Source organism: Schistocerca cancellata, chromosome 1, assembly GCF_023864275.1.
Source record: "Schistocerca cancellata isolate TAMUIC-IGC-003103 chromosome 1, iqSchCanc2.1, whole genome shotgun sequence".
Lineage (NCBI taxonomy): Eukaryota > Metazoa > Arthropoda > Insecta > Orthoptera > Acrididae > Schistocerca > Schistocerca cancellata.
In genome coordinates, this window is record NC_064626.1 from 266,543,372 (window position 1) to 266,557,920 (window position 14,549).

At 37.7% G+C, this 14,549-nt stretch overlaps 1 protein-coding gene across 1 annotated transcript in view; it reads right to left on the reverse strand.

Moving 5' to 3' along the window:
* The window catches only part of LOC126170901 (alpha-mannosidase 2), a 197,518-nt gene that overhangs the window by 52,292 nt on the left and 130,677 nt on the right, over positions 1-14,549 (reverse strand). The window lies entirely within an intron of this gene.

Here is a 14,549-nt window from a genome sequence, read left to right on the forward strand (position 1 = left end):
CACACATGTGCAGCTGACAAAAATCACAGATAAGCAGAAAACTTAAACTATGTCTATTCACACTAAAATTTACACTTGCACAACAAACTTCACATTTAAAACTACATAGCGAAGCATAAAATCTCTTTTACAGTTTGAACTTTTCCAACCATTTATGACTAGTTTTTGAATGTTGTCAAAGAGTTCTATGAAACACTGGTCAGCATGTTGTAATTTCATTTTAAACAAAGGAAGCCCTAGATATTTTTTAAAGACATAACAATTGTTGAGAGTACAGCACATTTTGAAGTTCTGCACAAATAGGTACCACAAAATTATGGAGAAGCGGTCTTCAGCTAAAATCCTATTGAATGACAGCATTAAACACCACAAAAGCTTTTCTCTTATGCCACAGACAGGTATTTCTGTCAAACATCAGAACAGAATTACACATCAGGGAAGATAAGGCAACATCTGTCCTGAAAATGGGAAATGACACGATTTACAGAAGGCCTTGGCTTCTTATCTGTAATAATGTCAAAAGCCTAGATTATAAATACACGTATAAAATTATTTGATTTTATATAAGAATGTTTGTTGGTCATTAACCTTATACTTCACACATCGAAGAGCCAAGGAAACTGGTATACCTGCCTAATATCGTGTAGAGCCCCCGCGAGCACACAGAAATGCCGCAACACGACATGGCATGGACTCAACTAATGTCTGAAGTACTGCTGGAGGGAACTGACACCATGAATCCTGCACAGCTGTCCATAAATACATAAGAGTATGAGGGGGTGGAGATCTCTTCTGAATAGCACATTGCAAGAATTCCAACATATGCTCAATAATGTTTGTGTCTGGGGAGTTTGCTGGCCAGTGGAAGCATTTAAACTCAGAAGAGTGTTTGTGGAGCCACTCTGTAACAATTCTGGATGTGTAGGGTGTCACATTGTCCTTCTGGAATTTCCAAATTCCGATGGAATGCACTATGGACATGAATGGATGCATGTGATCAGATAGGATGCTTACGTACGTGTCATCTGTCACGAGTCATACCTAGACATATCAGGGGTCCCATATCACTCCAACTGTGCATGCTTCACACCATTATAGAGCCTTCGCAAGCTTGAACAGTTCCCTGCTGACATGCACGGTCCATGAGTTCATGTGGTTGTCTCCATATCCGTACATGTCAATCTGCTCAATACAATCTGAAAAGAGACTCGTCCGATCAGGCAACATGTTTCCAGTCACCAACAGTCCAATGTCAGCATTTACAGGCCCTGAGGAGGCGTAAAGCTTTGTGTTGTGCAGACATCCAGAGTACACGAGTGGGCCTTTGGCTCCGAAATCCCATTTCAATGATGTTTCACTGAATGGTTCGTACACTGACACTTGTTGATGGCCTGGCATTGAAATCTGCGGCAGTTTGTAGAAGGGTTGCACTCCTGTCACTCTGAACAATTCTCTTCAGTTGTCAGTGGTCACGTTTTGGCAGTATATTTTTGCAGCTGCAGCGATGTCAGAGATTTGACATTTTACCAAATTCCTGATATTCACGGTACACTCGTGGAAAGGTCATACAGGAAAATCCCCACCTCATCGCTACCTTGGAGATTCTGTGTCCCCTCGCTCATGCGCTTACTATAACACCACGTTTCAACTCACTTAAATCTCGATAATCTGCCATTGTAGTGGCAGTAACCAATCTAACAACTGTGCCAGAAACATGTTGTCTTATACAGACATTGCTGACTGCAGCGCCGTATTCCACCTGTTTACATATCTCTGTATTTGAATGTGTATGCCTGTACTAGTTTCTTTGGCACATCTGTGTAGTAAATAATATTGATTGCCTTTGATTTCTTATTGAGTCAGTAAAGGTATAACTATGAGGTGTATGCTGCTTATGAATTTCTGTCCGAGGGTTCTGAATTTTTTTAATTCTGTTCTCAATATCAGTTGAGATATTACAAGTCATACATATTACACAGTCAATTTTCCCACTTTGCTGATGCAATTTGCAACCTTCTGCTACTACAGGGGTTTGAATTGTAGTGTACAACATGGTGGTGTATAATGCAAATACATCGATGCATGAGATACACCGTGCTGAAATCCTCCAAAAAAACTAAAACCATCAATTCAAAGAGGTTGTCCACACATGAACCACCCTCTTCTTCAGCATGACACTGGCAGACCACACAAGAACACTGCAACATCCAAACATCTTGGACTCACTGTCTCATATCATCCTCCATACAGTCTAAATGTGGCCTCATTTGATTTTCATGTTTCCAAAACTTAAAGAACACCTTTGAGAACTTCAATTTGATAGCGATGAACAAGTTCACACACAGAGGTGGGGTTGTGGCTCTGTCAACAAAGTCAAAGACTTTACAGTGACAGTATTGACAAACCGGTCTTTCGCTGAAAAAATTGTGTTCGTTGCCAGGCTGACTGTATTGAGAAACAAATAAGTAGGCATGAAGAATAAAGGTGTAAAATGTTAATGAAATTTGTTGTATTTAAAAATCGTTTAGAGTTTTCACATTAAAAATTCAGAGGCATTACTTTTCAGCACACTCTTATAATTGTAAATAACTGAGGGTATTACGAGACTGTGGGAACAATGTACCTGGATTGTACGACTGAGTCATATACAATGGAGAAACATGTGATTTCAAATACACTAGCTTACAGCATTAGAAAAATGAGAAATGTCCTCCGGTAGTTCTGTTTTGCAAAGAAGGGATTAATGCGTTATTACTGGATTTTCCTAAACTAATTACAGTATTTAATAAATTCATCTAAACAAGAGTTGATAATGCAGTTGGTAAAAAATAACAGACATGGGTTACTGAAAAGCTGTAGTAGGTTAAAACTGCGACCAAGAGTAATTCTGAAGAAGGACAATGTAGCATACTGAGCAAAAGACATGATACAGTGAATAAAAAGTGAGAAAAGAAGACCAATGTAGCAAACACTGGATCACTATGATGGGAAGTGGATGGCAGATATCATCCACATAACAGAGGAGGCAGCACAAAATTGGACAAGGAGGCAGCATATTTTGCAGTTAATGACTGGTGCAGCAGACCACTGTTGATGGTGACTGCAGTAGATGAGGACTTGGTAACTGGCATAGCAGTAGGTGTAGGTTGGATGTGCAGAGATGGCATGCAGTGGATATGGTAAACAACTGAAGGCAAGTTATCTTTTGGTTTGGTATTGGCTGGTATTAAAAGACATTGTCTTGATGGAAAAGAGTGACTGTTCTGTGGTTATGAAAAGGGATGTGGTCAAGTTTAGTGTGAGTGCCAGGCAAGCAAGCACTTCCGACAAAGACAAACAAGGGAATTAGAAAATAATGATGTTTCAGTTGTTACCTCCAACTGTAAGGTGGAACTGGAATGGAATGTTGCAATAAACGCAACTTTGGGAGACATTGCCAATTTTGACAATGAGCAGTTTCATGATTTTAATTTCTTCTGATTCTGCTAATATTAATCAGGCTGGTATAAATGAACAGGAAATAATGGAAACAGATGCCAAATTTGATTTACTACCTGTAAAACAAAGCGAATAGGGTGTTGTACAGAAAAAAAGTTAACCAGAATGTTTGCAAGAGAGATCTACATCATTGATGTTTTAGTAATGCAATATATCTATGGATCAGTAGGGAGATAAAAAAAAAGACATGAGCAAACAAAAGACTGTCTAGTGAACTTAAACAACAATCTAGTGAGTTTAAACAATAATCTGGTAGAGCCAGTAGTTTGGCAGGTGAGTTTAAAATGTGCAAATTTGAAATTAATGAAAAAACAGAGCACCAGGAATCTGATTTGTACTTGTTTAACACTACAACTGTGGAAAGAGTTTCCAAAATTGAGAAACAATGAGTATGAAAAGTGAATTAACAGGAGTAATTAAAAAGATAGCTAATGGAAGTAAAGAGTGTAGATCAGCTAACACAGAATGTACACTAAGTTGAGCAGAAAGTTGCTGCTGTTGAATATGTTTGTGAAAATGAAAATTTGGTTAGCAAAATTTCTGCTAAAAGTGAAGAAAATTTGAAATCTGTAAAAAACAAAGCTGATCGTGTGGAATTAGTACAGGGTGTCTGAAAATTCTTTCCCTGATTACATAAATTGATAACTCAGGCTAGAAGTAAGACACAAATATGAAACTGGTGTCTAATTGTTTACAAACTATCAAAGATTTTTTTCACACATCAGTAAACTTCCACATGAGCACCCTTGGTAGCGCATAGCACATCTAGATGATATTCAATTTCCGTCCACACATTAGCCAACATCACTGGAGGGATCGATTCAACAACTGTGGTTATCAGTTGCCGCAGGGTTTCAAGATCTGGTACACGTGTTCGGTAGACCTCGTCCTTGACATAACCCAATAAAAAGAAGTCTAATGGGGTTATGTCAGGAGAGTGTGGAGGCCAAACCGTTGGCCCATCATGTTGGCTAATGTGTGGACGGAAATTGAATATCGCCTAGATGTGCTACGTGCTACCAAGGGTGCTCATGTGGAAGTTTACTGATGTGTGAAAAAACTTTGATAGTTTGTAAACAATTAGACACCAGTTTCATATTTTTATCTTACTTCTAGCCTGAGTTATCAATTTATGTAATCAGGGAAAGTCTTTTCGGACACCCTGTAGAATCTAATGTAGATCTGCTGACTAACCAAGATGAGACAGTAGAAAGTAGACTGCATGAGCATGACAATACATTGCCTAAGGTAGAGAATAACATGAGAATAGGTACTAACAGTGTTGAATGTATTCTTGTTACTGAATCACATGAAGTCAATTATATTACAAACAGGCAGTTTTTACGTTTTTATCCATCCATAAATGTGCATAAAAAGGAATTTTTGAATGATTTTGAAAATGTTTTGCCGAAATTATGGGCTGTTAGCAAACAATCAGTTTTATCACATCAAAATTTTTGGGAGAAACTAGAAAGTGGGGTGTAACAACTACTCAGCAGTATGCAAAATTAGCAAATTTAAGGATGCATTTTAAAAAAATGATAGTGGGGTCAGAAGAAAACAGAAGAAATTCAGTCCAAGAATGAAAGTGTAATAAGGTTTGCTTTAAAGTGGGTTACAATGTTGTCATATATAATGAATATACTGGAACCAGAGCATTCTTATGGGTTTGGATGGACAGTAGCTGATGAATGGGCATAACAAAATTATTGCTGCTCCCAGAGATTAGATTAATAAGTTTATATTAATTATATGTAAAGGATATAAATGCTGCAGGAAGAGCAGAAAGCAAACAATAATTTTCTGCCCAAGGAAAACATACAAAACCATCAGAAGGTAAATGTAAACAGATTGGGCATGTTCCAAAACAATCGTGGAAGGGGAACAAGAAGCAGGCACAATGTAACAGCAAATAATAGCTAGACTAACAGACAGAAATAACCTATTTATAGATCACACTCACCAATGCATGAAGATGATGATTTGCACAATAGGCAGCACATGAAGGTGCAAGTAGGAAATAATGTGAGATCACAGATTATGGGAAACTAGATCTCATCTGTGAAGTTACTAGTGTTTGCAGAACAGGGAGCTGTAACATGAATCCATTGGCTACGCCTTTTATAACTACATCCACATTTATGTATACATACATATTCCACAAGCCACCACACGGTGCATGGCAAAGGATGCCCTGTACCACTATTAGCTATTTCCTATCCTGTTCCACTTGCAAATAGAGCAAGGAAAAAAGACTGTCTATGTGGTTCTATATGAGCCCTAATTTCTCGTATCTTATCTTCATAGTCCTTACACAAAATGCATGGGCATCATAATCGTTCTGCAGTCAGATTCAAATGCCAGTTCCCTAAACTTCCTCAGAAGCGTTCCTCGAAAAGAACTTAACCTTCTCTCCAGGGACTTCCATTCGAGGTCTCGAAGCATCTCTGTAACACTTGTGTGTTGTTCGGACCTAGCAATAAACTCCAAACTACTTCAATGTCTTCCTTTAAGCTGACCTGGTGCAGATCCCACACACTCGAGCAGTACCCAAGAACAGGTTGCACTAGGGCCCTATATGCAGTCTCCTTTACAGAAGAACCACACTTTCCCGACATTCTCCCAATAAACATAAGTCGACCATCCACCTTCCCTACCACAATCTTCACATGCTCACTCCATTTCATATCACTTAGGAATGTTACACCCAGATATTTAAATGACATGGCTGTGTCAAGCAGGACTCTACTAATGCTGTATCCAAACATTATGGGTTTGTTTTTCCTACTCAGTTGCAGTAACTTACACTTTTCCGACATTTAGAGCCAGCTGCCGTTTATCACATTAACTGAAACTACTCTTGTATACTTCTATAGTCACTCAACTTTGATACCTTCCTGTACATCAAAGCATCATCAAGAAACAATCATAATTTTTTACTCAATAAGTCTTCGAGCCACTCACACAGGTGGGAACCTATTCCATACACTTTTACCTTTGTTAACAGTTTGCAATAGCGCACCATGCAGAATGCTTTTCAGAAATCTAAAAATGTGGAATATGCCTGCTGCCCTTCATCCATAGTTAACAACATATAATGTGAGAAATGGGCAAGATGCATTTCGCAGGAGTGATGCTTTCTAAGACCATGCTAATTTGTGGACACAAGCTTCTCAGTCTCAAGAAAATTAATTATATATAACTGAGAATATGTTCAAGGATTCTGCAGGAAACTTAAGTTACGGATATTGGTCTGTAATTTTGTGGGTCCATTCTTTTAGCTTTCTTATATACAGGAGTCACTTGGGACTTTGCGCTGGGCAAGAGATTTCCAATAAATGCAAGCTACATAAGTGCCAATAAAGGAGAGTACTCTTCGTAAAACTGAACTAGGATTCCATCCCGACCTGGTGACTTATTTGTTTTCAACTCTTCCAGGTCTTTCTCAATGCCAGGGACGCTTATTACTGTCTTCCATGCGGTAGCCTGTTTGATAGTCAAATGACGGTATTTTTGTACAATTCTCCTGTGTGAACAATTTCTTAATCCCAAAATTTAAAACTTGAACATGAAATTTAAAACTTCTGCTTTTGTTTTGCTATCTTCAAATGCCACACTTAACTGGTCAATGAGTGACTGCATGGTAGCCTTAGATCTGCTTAGCAGGTTTACATAGGATGAGAATTCTTTCGGGTCCTCTGTCAGATCTTTTGCTAAGGTATGATGGTGGTAGATGTTATATGCTTCACACATAGATCTTCTCACAGATGTAAGAATCTCTACCAACCTTTGCTTGTCGTCATTTGTATGTTCTCTTTTGAACGGAGAGTGCAACAGCCTCTACTTCCTCAGCATTTTCCAAAGTTCATTGTTAAACCATGGTGGGTCTTTCCCGTCCTTAATTAACTTACTTGGCACACAATTCTCCAGGCCATGATTTACAATCTGCTTAAAATCTGCCCATAATTCCTCTACATCCATCTCACAGGAATTAAGTGATATCAGTTCTTTGTCTAAGGGAGATGTTGACAGATGCTTATCTGCTCTTTCTAGGAGGCACACACTCCTTGCCTTCTTGACTGATAACTTTTGTAACCGTAACTACTATAATGACATCATGAACACTAATGCTCATCTCTATACTGATGCTCTCAGTAAGGTCTGGTCTGTTTGTGGCTGCAAGGTCTAGTGTAGTGTAGTGAAGCATCATAAATCACTTAATAAAAGCAAGTCTTCTTGTCCACACTGTATGCCAATCAGGTTCCTTTCAGAGTATGCTGATGCATTAGCTCCATACTTAACAATCATAAAAAACCATTCGTTTGACAAAAGATCCGTACCCAAAGACTGGGAAGTTGCATAGGTCACATCAATATTCAAGAAAGGTAGTAGGAGTAATCCACTAAATTACAGGCCCAAATCATTAACATTGATATGCAGCAGGATTTTGGAACATATATTGTGTTTGGACATTATGAATTACCTCAAAGAAAACAGTTTATTGACAAATAGTCAACATGGATTTAGAAAGCATCATTCTTGTGAAACACAACTAGCTCTTTATTCGCATGAAGTATTGAGCGCTATTGTCAAGGGATTTCCAGAAGGCTCTGATACTGTACCACACAAGCGGCTTGTAGTGAAACTGTGCTTTTGGAATATTGTCTCAGTTATGTGACTGGATTTGTGATTTCCTGTCAGAGAGGTCACAGTTTGCAGTAACTGATGGGAAGTCATCGAGTAAAACAGATGTGATTTCTGGTGTTCCCCAAGGCGCTGTTATAGGTCCCTTGCTGTTCCTTATCTTTATAAATGATTTGGGAGACAATCTGAGCAGCCGTCTTAGGTTGTTTGCAGACGACACTGTTGTTTATCGACTAATAAAGTCATCAGAAGATTAAAACAAATTGCAAAAAGATTTAGAAAAGATATCTGAATGGTGTGAAAATCGGCAGTTGACCCTAAATAACGAAAAGTGTGAGGTCATCCATGTGAGTGCTAAAAGGAATCCATTAAACTTTGGTTACATGATAAATCACTCAAATGTAAAGGCCGTAAATTCAACTAAAATAACGAAAAGTGTGAGGTCATCCATGTGAGTGCTAAAAGGAATCCATTAAACTTTGGTTACATGATAAATCACTCAAATGTAAAGGCCGTAAATTCAACTAAATACCTAGTAATTACAATTACATACAACTTAAATTGGAAGGAACACTTAGAAGATGTTGTGGGGAAGACTAATCAAAGACCGCATTTTATTGGAGGGCACTTAGAAAATGTAACAGATCTACTAAGGAGACAATCTACACTACACTTGGCCCTCCTCTTTTAGAATACTGCTGTGCAGTATGTGATCCTTACCAGGTAGGATTGATGGAGTGCATCAAAAAAGTTCAAAAAAGGGCAGCATTTTTGCGTTATTGCGAAATATGGGAGAAAGGGTCACTGAAATGATACAGGATTTGGGCTGGACATCATAAAATAAAGGAGTTTTTCGTTGCTATGGAATCTTCTCACGAAATTCCAACCACCAACTTTCTCCTCCGAATGCGAAAATAATTTGTTGACACCGACCTACATAGGGAGAAATGATCACCATATAAAATAAGGGAAATCAGAGCTCATACAGAAAGATAAAGGAGTTTATTCTTTCTGCGCACTATACAAGATTGGAATAATAGAGAGTTGCGAAGGTGGTTCGATGAATTCTCTGCTAGGCACTTAAATGTGACTTGCAGAGTATCGATGTAGATGTAGATGTAGAAGATATCTCCATTACATGTGGGCTGTTGAGCTAACTGCTCAAAACAGTTTTCAGAAAATGAGTTCAAAAGTATTTCATATGACTCTCTGTCTGTACACCATGCAATGAATCAATTTAAATACAGTAATAATACAGTAATGCCATTCAAAAAATGATAATGAAAGGGATACAAATTAAGTATATAAGACCAGTAAAATTACAGTATGCGAGGAAGGCAATGGCAAACCACCTCTGCTAGGACCTTGCCTAGTACAGTGGTGCGGGTCTCCCGCATCGTCCCCTACGCTCTGTCAAGGAGTATGGGACTTCATCATCATCATCATCATCATCATCATCAACAACCTCAAGTTTAATGAGAGCTCAGAAGAGTTTCTGAATAAAAATGGATGAAATAAACACTGCAGTAGAGAGAATTTGTTAGATGGTTTTACTGAGAATGATGAAGACTCTGATAAATGGGAAAGCATGTGCAGTGAGACGGTCAAAGAATCTTACTGAGAAGCAGGGGAGAGCACAGAGAATTAAAGGTTGCAGTATCTACATGAGGGAAATAGGAAGGAAGCATTGAAGGCAGCTAAGAATGATTTATATGTGTGAGAGGGAAAAGTGCAGATAGAGGACGACCATAATGATGGTAGCTAACAAGTGGAAATGTGTAGGAGGATAAAGTCAAAAATGAATTTGAGGAAATTCAGAGAGAGATGACAGATTTCTTGAAGCATCTAATTTGTCATTAGTGGGACAACTGATTCCTGTCAAGCAAGTGAGTAGTGACAGCAATCCTAAAAACATATGTGTAACCTCCAGACATGGAGAAGATTTTGAGAGAAGAAAAATTGTGCATGATTTACTGGAAGAATCTGATATCAATAATAGTGGCAAAAAGTCCAGCCATCCAGTGATAAACTTGTTGGTAAAGGGTGACTAAGTGCAGTGTTGCCATGATAATGGCATGATCTTTGTTCCATTAGAAATGGCTAGATACTTTACCCGATAAGGTATAACACTTGTTTTATGTATTCAAATAATTGTTGCCACAGGAAAGGTAAAGAAACTTGTTAGCATGAAGTAATGTTGCCTATAAAAATAAACGATATCCAGCTGTATCAGAACTATCCTATAAATCTGGGTTTAATTGTTGATATGTTAATGGATGTAGAGTTTTTCAAGGAATATTGAATTTTAATGAGAATTCTGTGTTTTGGAAACAAGTGGGAGAAAAGTAATGGTACCACTTTCAAAGAAAAGTAACTGACAACTAACGGGAGGGTTAATATTCCTATAAGGCACTGTAGAAAAAAAGGAAGAGTTGGAGGGGGAGATAATGAATGTGGTGAGGAAATAAGGATGGATCTACAAGAATTGCTGGCAGACAAAAATAAAATATACAAAAAAGTGGTAGACATTCATGAATTGGACAAAACCCAGAAGATAGAATTAAAAAGAGTATTTATTGTTTCTGCACAAAAACTACTTTTCAGTTCAACCAGGTTTAGTAAGCAACTTTGAATGTCATTTGATTAACAAGGAAGACACACAATTTTTCCAAAAACCAGTATGAATTGCTGAAAAGCATAAAGAAGCTGTGAGGATCTTGAGTCAAAACACACTTCAGTCAGATATAACTTAAAGGTCACTCAGTGTATATATAGTGATTATCACATACACAAAGGCATTTTCCTTGGCTGGAGTAAAAAAATTAAAAGCCAATGGAAAATTTGTTTTCCTGGTTAACAAGTGGATCTGCTTATTGACTATGTACACAATAAGTTTGGTCATTACAGGGCAAGGAAATGTATAGCAAAACTATGTGAAACAGCCATATTCAACAGCATGTGGTAGCCTATGAAAAAAGCGCACAAATGTGCAACAGATGTCAGCAGGTTATAACAAATAATATGATAATGCAAGGACAAATGTACAGTGTAGAGCCACAAAACAGACTACTTGACTTAGTGACTGCTGATCTCTTTGGACCATTGCCAGTATCTAGAGGAGGGTGTGAAAATGTTTTTGCTCTGGCGGAAGATTTGACAAAATTTGTGAAATTGTACTCTATTAGAAAATCTTCAGCTAAAGTGCTGATAGATAAATGTCGAGTGGATTATTTTGTTAAAACAGGTGTACCAAAAGCATTATCATCAAACAATGGTCTCTAGTTTCTTTCGAAGTAGTCCAAGGAATGCTTGGAAACCAAAATACAGAACACATTAAAATTTCCATGTATCCCCCCTCCCCAAGGTAATACATGTGAGAGAATCATGAATGAAACAATGAAAACTCCAAGTTTGAATATCAACAACATAAGGGAAAGGTGTATTGCTGCTTCCTGTAAAGATGACACATTAAGTTGCAGATACACACAATGAAAAGATACTTACACGTTAGCTTTCACCCAAAGCCTTCATCAGAAGGAAACACACACACACAATCACACACACACACACGCACATACGCACACATTCACACAAGCAAGCCCACCGCATATACACATGATCATAAGTCCAGCAGCTTGGATCAGAATCATGAATGAACTTAACAGTTTATGTCACATATATTGCCTTTGAAAACACGCTACATGAGCGCAATATTTAGAATATTCTGAGGAAGTTTCAACTGCCTGAAGCATGAAACAACAGGCTTTGCTCTGTGTAAGTTGATGTGTCAAATAACTTATTGTTTGACCTGATTGAATTTCTGGCTACTGCTGATGCAGCTCATGCTCAAAAAGAAAAAATAACTTGGGAATTTTTTTTAAAAAGGCATTAGAAAGATGGAACAGAAGAATGATAGGGCACATCCAATGAGCTTTCAATCTCATTTTTGCAAAAACAAGAGAAAAATCTAAAAAGAGAACTTGAGAAACAAAAAACTTGACTGATGAGAACCATACACAGTAGTTGAAAAACCATAACCAAATGCATACAGTTTGGATACCTGGAAATCACAAAAACATTTTTTATTACAAAATAACACTGACCTAAAGAGGTATGTGCATCAAGAATAGAAGCTGAGGGCAAGACCCCAGAGGGCACTGTACTCTATGCAATGCTAGGTAACTGATGATTGCCAGGTGCTCCAATTATTGACAATACCACCTAACTTCTTTTTAGAGTTGTCGGTCTTCCTCTTCTGAGCTACATCTATCATTTTTAATACTCTTCATTATTTGGGGGTACAACAACGAAAAATAGATATAGAAAGAAAGTCTAATCTGATGCAAGAAGATAGTATCAGATTTTGTGAAAGAGAATAAGTAAAGACTACAGTTTGTGCAAAAAGTAACTGACTATATAGTGAAGTTGTAAGAGATTACTGATGCAGAGAGATGTAGTGTTTTGATGGTCAATGTATACAGGAGCTTGGAAGCAATGAACTGAATAATACCAGATGCGACACGTAAAGACGTTACCAGTATGTTGATACTAACTGTGGATGCAATATGAGATGAAATAATGCGAATGATATAAGATGTGTTAGAAGAATAGAGAGTGGCCAAATCTGAGGTAGTCACCATATTTCGAAGTACAAAACATGGTGGTGGGGAACAAAAGTATTTTTTTTCCATAAGCAGAGAAGATACTGTTTATAGAAACAGACAGTGACTTTGAGGTTCTAGTAGGAATGTGGAACTAATCTTAAAAGCTGGAGAGAGTAAGACTAGAAGAGAGTGATGTAAAGAGTTTTGTAAATAAAATCATAATTTTGAGTGTAACACAATTTGTTTTTGGCCAAAAAAGTTTTATATTGTAAAGAAGTCTGAGTGGCACTACTGCTTGCCTACAATATACTGACTGTACACAACCTTAAGAGAAGAAATTGATAAACAGTGGTAACTAAGTTATATTGTAAATTTAGTAAAATAATTACTTTCTTAAATTATCTGAAAGGAAGGTGGAGTGTTATGGATGCCACACAACTAAGGTGCCATAATGATGTGACGAAAATTGTTCAACTTACAGAAGCATACTAGAAAAGTGTGAAATGTGAGGTAGAAATGGATTCATATTTGTACCACAAATTTACAACAAAACGAAAAGAATAGGAAGACTTTTGAAGGGCAGTGATTTATGTTATAAAAGCACACACTCTACTCAGTTGATGAGATAAAACAACTTCTTGTTTTTGTTGTTGTTGTTGTTGTTGTGGTCTTCGGTCCGGAGATTGGTTTGACGCAGCTCTCCATGCTACTCTATCCTGTACAAGCCTCTTCATCTCTGAATAACTACTGCAACCTGCATCCTTCTGAATTGCTTAGTGTATTCATCCCTTGGTCTCCCTATATGATTTTTACCCTCTACACTTCCTTCCAATACGAAACTGGTGATCCCTTGATGCCTCAGAACTTGTCCTATCAACCAATCCCTTCTTCTAGTCAAGTTGTACCACAAATTCCTCTTCTCCCCAATTCCAGTCAGTACCTCCTCATTAGTTACATGATCTACCCATCTAATCTTCAGCATTCTTCTGTAGCATCATATTTTGAAAGCATCTATTCTCTTCTTGTCTACACTGTTTATCGTCCATGTTTTATTGCCATACAAGGATACACTCCATAAAAATACTTAAAGAAAAGACTTCCTGACACTTAAATTTATCCTCGATGTTCACAAATTTCTCTTCTTCAGGAACACCTTACTTGCCATTGCCTGTCTACATTTTATATCTTCTCTACTTTGACCATCATCAGTTATTTTGCCCCCCAAATAGCAGAACTCATCTACTACTTTAGGTCTCTCATTTTCTAATATAAATCCATCAGCGTCATCTCATTTAATTTGACTACATTCCATTATCCCTGTTTTGCTTTTGTTGATGTTCATCTTATATCACCCTTTCGAGGCACTGTCCATTCCGTTCAGCTGCTCGTCCATTCCATTCAGCTGTTCGTCCATTCCATTCAGCTGCTCTTCCAGGTCCTTTGCTGTCTCTGACAGAATTAAAATGTTGTTGGCAAACTTCAAAGTTTTTATATCTTCTCTGTAGATTTTAATTGCTACTCCAAATTTTTCTTTTTTTTCCTTTACTGCTTGCTCAATACACAGGCTGAATAACACCGGGGATAGGTTACAACCCTGTCTCACTCCTTTGCCAACCACTGCTTCCCTTTCATGCCTCTCGACTCTTATAACTGCCATGTGGTTTCTGTAAAAATTGTAAATAGCCTTTCGTTCCATGAATTTTACACCTGCCACCTTCAGATTTTGAAAGAGAGCATTCCAATCAACATTGTCAAAAGCTTTCTCTAAGTCTACAAATGCTAGAAATTTAGTTTTACCTTTCC